The 7,269-nt window shown below is 47.3% G+C and overlaps 1 long non-coding RNA gene across 1 annotated transcript; it reads right to left on the bottom strand.

Annotated features, from left to right (window-relative positions):
• Window positions 1-405: 405 nt before the first annotated feature.
• On the bottom strand, window positions 406-3,285 carry LOC122432764. The gene is made up of 3 exons (XR_006266955.1): window positions 3,142-3,285; window positions 1,289-1,367; window positions 406-645 (listed from the first exon to the last, which is right to left on the bottom strand). It is a non-coding gene; the product is annotated as an uncharacterized LOC122432764 (long non-coding RNA).
• Between the last annotated feature and the right edge of the window lie 3,984 nt (window positions 3,286-7,269).

Raw genomic sequence — 7,269 nt, 5'->3', positions numbered from 1 at the left:
CATAGCCCAGCACACACAGTGAGCCCCCCGCCAATGGAAGCTGCCTTATCACAGGAAGGGATGTGTGAAGGTAGATCCTGTGTGCAGGTGAGAGTTGATACCCACGTGAGGGGGCAACTCCAAGGCAGAGTGGTTAAGACTCTGGGCCTGGGTTCAAAGCCCATTTCTACCACTTCCCAGTTGGGGTGAGCAAGTTTCTTGGTGGCTTTGTGCCTCAGTTTCCTCATCTGCAAGATGGGATAACAATGGTGCCTACCTGATTGAGTTGTTTTGAGAGTTCAATGAGTTTACTACAGAGAGAACTCAGAACAGTGCCTTGCATGCACAAAGTAGGTGTTACCGAGTTCAAGCTTGCTCTGCTCACTGCACAACTGGCCAATGAATCTCAGAGATGAGGTCTTGAGCAAGGAATATGACTTTATTTGGAAAGCCAGCCTACCAAGAAGATGGCAGATTAATGTTTCAAAATAACCATCTTATCCGGGTCTGGATGCCAGCCTCCTTTATAAAACAGAGATGGGGGGAGGTGAGGAAATAAGGTAAATAGGCCATTAATCTTGCAAAGATCTCCTAGAATGGCAGGCCTCAGGGAGGTGATGTGTTAATTTCTTCCTTTCTTCCTTCCATCCACAGGTGGACAGGGTCCTGAACAAAGATATTTTGGTTTAATATTCAGAGGGGCAGGTTTTCCTGAGGCAGGCCATTATGTATAAACAGTATCATTTTAGTGAACAAAAGCATGGGAAGCAAAGTTTAAAGTAACAGATCCAGCAGTGAGACAGAATTGGCTCTTCCTTGCAACATAAGGGCCCCTCCTGTTTTTCAGTTTCTCCCTCCAGTCTCCGCATCAGTACTTTATTTCTTTGGCATGGAGACTTTTTTTTTCCTTTTTTTTTTTTTTAATATTATAGAACCAGTATCTAATCATGTCTTATCTCCCCTCTTCGTGATGGGGGTTGGAGTGAGCGATCATTGACAGACGATGGTTCTCCAGAACTGTGCACATCCTAGCCCTGGGGACCATGAATATGTGACCTCACGTGACAGGAGGGACTTTGTGGGTGAGATTAAGCGAAGGATCTTGAGAAGGGAGGTGATCCTGGGTTACCTGGTGGGCCTGATGTAATCACCAGGGTCCTTGTAAGAGGGAGATAGGAAAGAAGGAGTCAGAGAAAGTGATGTGAATGCTTTTTTGTTTTGTAGATAAGTTCATTTGCACACACATGTATTTTTGTTAAAGAAATACAATTTAAATTTCTGACACCACTTCCAAAGAAGATTTACATACCATTACATTCAGAGATCCACCAACAGGTTTGAAAGAAGTCATTTATTCTCCAACTTTAATGTCCCATACCTGGACCTCACTGCCCATAGGGAACACAGAATTGATAATATTTTAGAACTCCCATAATTACCTTATGAAAAGTATAATTATATCGCTTTGCCTTCCCCCGCCCCCCGCCCCCCGAGGGTGTTAAAATGTTAATGTTCACTGGAGATGTGCCTTGACTCTTGTGAGATTTTGGGGGACATCGTTGTATTTTTTTTTAATATGTCAGGAGCCTCAAAGGATGACAAGGCCCCTCCCAGCTTGAGGAGGGGTTGGGGAACTGGGGAGAAGGCTGAGGGGTGGCAGCTGAGGCCTCAGCCTGTCCCAGCTTCAGGACGTGGGCGCGACTTCTCTGACTCCCCCCGGGAGGGCGCGGGGGCGGGCGCGGGGCGGGGCCTCGGGAGGGGGAAGTAATTACTTCAGAACATCGCTGCTTCCTCCGCTTGCTTTTCAGTCTTCAGCAATCTCCCCACCTGTCAAGCCACCTGCAGCCCCGTTAGCATGTGGCAGCCCGGAACACAGTGTGGCAGAAGCAATTCCTGCCCACGTTGTCGCTTGTCACACCATCACGGTATTTGTTACTCCACCTGTCACCAGGGGGCCCACACCCCTCACGTGGCCACCTGCTGTTCCTCACCTCCCTCCCTCCGTCCCTCCCACCTGCCTTCAGGCACTCGGTGAAGTGGACCCCAGCCTCCAGGTTCCAGGACAGACGCTGAGGACACCAGCCCACCTTGCCTGGCCCCACTTAGCTGCCTGTCTGCCACCCACACCCTGAACCGGAGTTGCCCAGCCTGGGGCGCGGGGAGTTGGGGGGGATGTGGGGATTTTATGGAGCAGCTTGGGTTTGGAAGTCAGAGAGACTTGGGTTCCCATTTTGACTCCTCCACTCAGCCTTGAACAACTAACTCTTTATCTCGTAACCTCGATTTTCTGGGTCTGTAAAATGGGCTTTGATTTGTCATGCTCTGGCAAGAATGGGCTGAGATTGGATGAGTTCTGCGCGAATGCAGAACAGCTCCAGGCACCTGGCCCTTAGCAGGTGCTCGGTAAATTATCCTCACCGGGAGGGCTTGCACAGATGTGTAGCCTCGACTTTGAATCTCCAGGGTCTGAGGAGTGCTGGCTGCCATCCCCTAAATATTGCTGTGTTTGCATTCTCTTCATCGGTGTCCACATCCTTGGACCGTTTTTCTGGCTGTATTCCCAATTCTGATTTGACCTCAGCCTTCCAAATCCAGCCCTGTGACTCTTGGGTCTGGCCCCATCTGGGAGCCTCACTGGAGGCTGATGTCTCTTTTGGGGGCACTGAGGGGGTCCAGGCATGTGGCAGGGCTGGCCCACTAACCCAAGGGACCCCTCCTTTACCCCAGCTCCTCCTGGTGATTAGCAAGTGAGAGCCTTGCCACCGCAGCAGCCAGGGTTAGTTGTCCCTCTGTAACCATTCCCTGGTAACGACGACTGAAACCAACCACCACAATATTGTCTTGGTCATATTTTGAGGTTGGGGCTTCAGTGTATACATTTATGGGGTGCAGGGGACACAACTCAGCTCATAACAAGGGTCTATCCTGGGCTATCTCCTGTCCAGACCCCTGCAACCCCAGTCTCCAGCTTATCTTCCAAATGTTATTTAGGAGTGGCTTCTTAGGAGTAGCTGCAGTGAAATTCACAGGTGGGGGAATGCTGGACTCACCAGCTAAATCTTCCGAAAGAAAGATCTTTCAGGCTTTCCCACTACCGTCCCGGCATGAACTAACAGGCTACTCACACAAGCACCTTGGTGGGAACTTGCTTGCACAACTCACCTCTTTCTTCCCCGTGTGTGGTGGTCGTGGGAGAGCATTGTGGCTGGAAGGTCCTGAGATCTAGTTTAGCACAGGGCTGCAGCTCTGCACAGTTCCCAGGGATGTCATACCAAGGAGCCTGGAAACTTCTAGATGCCAACTTTTAATTTGTTTATTAAGATGTTACAAGAGAGTAGCAAAGGCTGATCCAGAGTTCCTGAATACCCTTTATGCAGCTTACCTGTTAACATCTTACCTAACTGTTAATATTGTACTTGTACCTAACTATGGCACATTCATCAAAACTAAGAAATTAACATGGGTACAAACCATCAGCTAAAATGCAGACTTTATGCGTCACCAGTTTTCCTACTAACTTTTTTTTTTTTTCTGCCCTAGGATCTAATCCAGAGTCCTACTTTGTGTGTATTCTTTAACTTGTTAGATTTCATAACTGCAGTGTGGAGGGGAAAGGCAGACCTAGAACCTTGACTCTCCTGTCCTCCTCCTGTCCTCCTGGGGCTGCAGTTAGCATCCCCTGGGGGCTTTTGCAATGCCAAATTCCTCCACCGGAGTCACTCCATCAATGGAAGGCAACCCAGATGATGGCCATGGTGTGATTCAGGCACAAATGCAGCGATCAGGTCCCACCTTTGTTGGGGACAGGGACTGTTCACACTGGCGTTGGTTTTCTCCTTTCTGAAACAGAGATGATGATAAGTCCATTTATGCCATTTATGTCCCCTCATTGCTCTCTGTGCCTCAGTTTCCTCCAAGATTAAACGGGAGGAAATTTGCATCAACCTCTAAAATGGATTGGAGGGTTTGATGAGTTGCATATGCAAATCAGTTGGCCTGAAATAATGCTAACTAAGCAATTCTCAACTGCACAGCTGCACACTGGAACACCTCGGGGACTTAAACTCTGATAAACGTGGGTTCCACTTCCAGAGATTCTGGTTTTATTGGTTGGGGCTACAGCTTAGGTATGTGGATTTTAAAAGCTGCCCCCCCCCCCCCCACCCCACCCAGCTAGGTGGTTTAATGTGCAATCAAGTTTAAGAATCACTGGTTGAAATATTTTCTCCCAATCCCACCTTTCAAGCTTCAGGGAAAAAGCCAAGATCAGGATTATTAATGATCTGGTTGGAGGGAGTCTGTGTGAGGGATAAAGCTTCAATTTCCTTCTAAAGATAATACCAACAACAGCAAGGCAACATGGCTAATGGCTAGTGATTGTTAGAGCTTACAGGCACAATAGGCACAGTGCTAAGTGCATTCTATGCATTTTCCTCACAAGGATCTTAAGACCCACGTGCTATTATCATCACCATTAAACCGACGAGGAAACTGAGGCTCAGAGAATTTGCGTTACTTGCCTAAGGTGGCACAGCTACCCTTTGTCAGAACTAGGCTGTCACCCAGGTTGTTTTGATGGTGGATCCTATGTTCTTTTCCACAGTGCTGTCTTCCTGAGAGCAACGAGGTGGCCTCAGGATGGAAACTTATGGCTCAGTGGCTTTAAGGATGACAAATACTAGCAGAAACCATTCATTATGCGCCTACCATGTGCCAGAGTTGCCTTCTTTCTCCCAACAGCCTTGAGAAGTAGGTGCCATTTGCTCCGATCTCCCAGGTGAGGAACAGGTACCCCAGGGAATGAAATGATTCCCCTAAGGCTGAGCTGGGACTTGAACTCTCGGCTGCGTGACTCCAGGACCCTGAGGGGATGCTGACTGAAGGGGAAGGATGTGCCAGCCTCAGCAGGAAGAACAAGAACCCACAGCAAGAATCAGCAAGAGGGTTGAATTTTGAGCAGATATAACTGTCTTTCCAATTTCTTCCATGTGAAGAAAGTGATTGTCAAATTGGTTTCATTTTTAAGCACACTGTTGAACAATGCCTGTTTATCATAATTGTTCTACAGCTCAGGAGGCATTGCTGGGGAAGCTGAAAAAAAAAAAAATACAGCAGCTGGTGTTGGCTTCCTGCTGAGAGTCTGCTGAGCTCATCAGTGTGGGGTCGGTGGGGGTCTCATCCTTGGTGTTCTCCTTTCTGCTCCTCATCAGAGTGTCCCTGTGACAGGAGAATGGACAGCCTGGGTCAGCCATCATATTCCCTGTCAGTCTCAGCTGAGGCTTTTAATTCTCCCCAGCCTCTGACCTCTGTCCATTTCTAAGCTGAACCAATATTACTGGGGCAGGGGAGAGAAAAGAGAAAACAATAACAATGATGGCAGAAGCAGACGGCTGACCACCAAAGAATTATGTTTCTCACCCCCAGCTGTGTAGAAGTGTTACTGAAAAAAGGCTGCCAAGCCAAGGGCTCAATTTCCCAGCCTCCCTTGCATCTGAGGAGGACCATGTGACCAGTGTTGGCCAATGGAATGTGAGCAGAAGTGATGCATGTCGCTTCTGGATTAAAGTGTGTGCCTTTCTCCATTGTCCATAGTATGGAGAAGATTCTAGACGAGGGCGGACCCTCCTCTCTTTGAAGCCTGGCTCCCATCATTACCATGTAGAAGCTGCCTGACCAGGAACATCATACTGGAGGATCCATGAGTGAGACAGAAAGTTTTCTTATGCGAGGTCACTGAAAGTTTTCTTAGGTTAGGTCACTGAGATATCTGTTACAGCAGCTAGCTTTACCTTAACCAACCCATGTCTTCCCTCTGCCTAGAACTCTTCTTTTTTCTGTTTTCCCCAGCCAACTCCAATTCATCCTGCAGATCTTACCCAGCAATCTTCTTCCCCCAGGAGGTCTTTTTTGATTCCCCAGAATTGCATCCTTCTTCTACATCCCCTGGTTCCTTGGCTACTTATCCATCACCCTTAGTGACTAGGAGCTCATGTGTTTGTTTTATTTACAGTTCTATCCCAGCACCCAGCATAGTGCCAGGTACATTGCATGGTAATGTTTGTGGGAAGTGTGTCTTATTCCAAGTTTGCTTATCCTGTACTGTGCAGAGGTTTCACAGGTGATAAAGGTACACTATTATTCAGAGTTCTGGCAGGAAACACAAGGGACACTGCAGAAGGTGACTGAGGACAGTTTATTGAAGGGCTTTGTACAGAAGCCTTGGCTAGGGTAAGGACAATTGGCAAGAGATGGTGGTGTTCTCTGGGATGAGCCACAGTGGGGAGCCAGAAGCACCCCTAGACCAGAAAGTTTTATCAGAAGTTAAAGGGAGCTGTGGGCAAGAGAGAGACTCACTCAAGCAGACCTGTTTCATTAGAAGAAGAGGAGAATAAATACTCTGCCCTCTGATGTCCTCTGAGCACCTCCCATCAGCCAAACCCAGTCTAAACCAGAGGGCAAGGGAGGTGATCAATGCAAACCATAGAAGTTAGGCTCCTGGCAAAACTCTAATTCAAAAAGATACATGCACCCCTATGTTCAGGGCAGCAATATTCACAATAGCCAAGACATGGAAACAAACTCAGTGTCTACCAACAGATGAATGGATTAAAAATATGTGGTACATACATGCATTGGAATACTACTCAGCCACGAAAAGAGCAGCATCATGCCATTTGTAGCAACATGGATGCAATTAGAGATTATCATACTAAGTGAAATAAGTCAGTAAGAGAAAGGCAAATACCATATGATATTACTTACACATGGAATCTAAAACATGGCACAAATGAACCTATTAATATCTATGAAACAGAAACAGACGCACAGACGTGGAGAACAAACTTGTGGCTGCAGGGGTCAGGGGAAGGAGATGGATGGACTGAGACTTTGGCGTTATAGATGCAAACTCTTACATGATGGATGAAGCACAAGGTCCTACAGGGAACTACATCCAATCTCCTGAGATAAACCATCATGAAAAAGGATAAAAAAGCATGTATATATGTGTATAACTGAGTCGTTCTCCCGTATAGCAGGAATTAGCCCAACGTTGTAAATCAACTACACATCAATAAAAACCATTTTTCTGGGACTGTATCTCAGAAATCTTAAGAACTACAGTGGAATGCTGATTCTACAACAGAAAAAAAAAAAGTTAGGCTTCTGGGTAGAAGGTAGAAAAGGGTGGGGTGAATCTGGAGGGACAGAGAACGTAGGGTGTAAACCTGTGATGGTGACTTGCTTCCCCCTACCTGCGCTTATGCTCCAGATACTGACTTGAGCACAGTC

This window comes from Cervus canadensis, chromosome 32 (genome assembly GCF_019320065.1).
Source record: "Cervus canadensis isolate Bull #8, Minnesota chromosome 32, ASM1932006v1, whole genome shotgun sequence".
NCBI lineage: Eukaryota > Metazoa > Chordata > Mammalia > Artiodactyla > Cervidae > Cervus > Cervus canadensis.
This window is presented reverse-complemented; position numbering and strand designations above follow the sequence as displayed.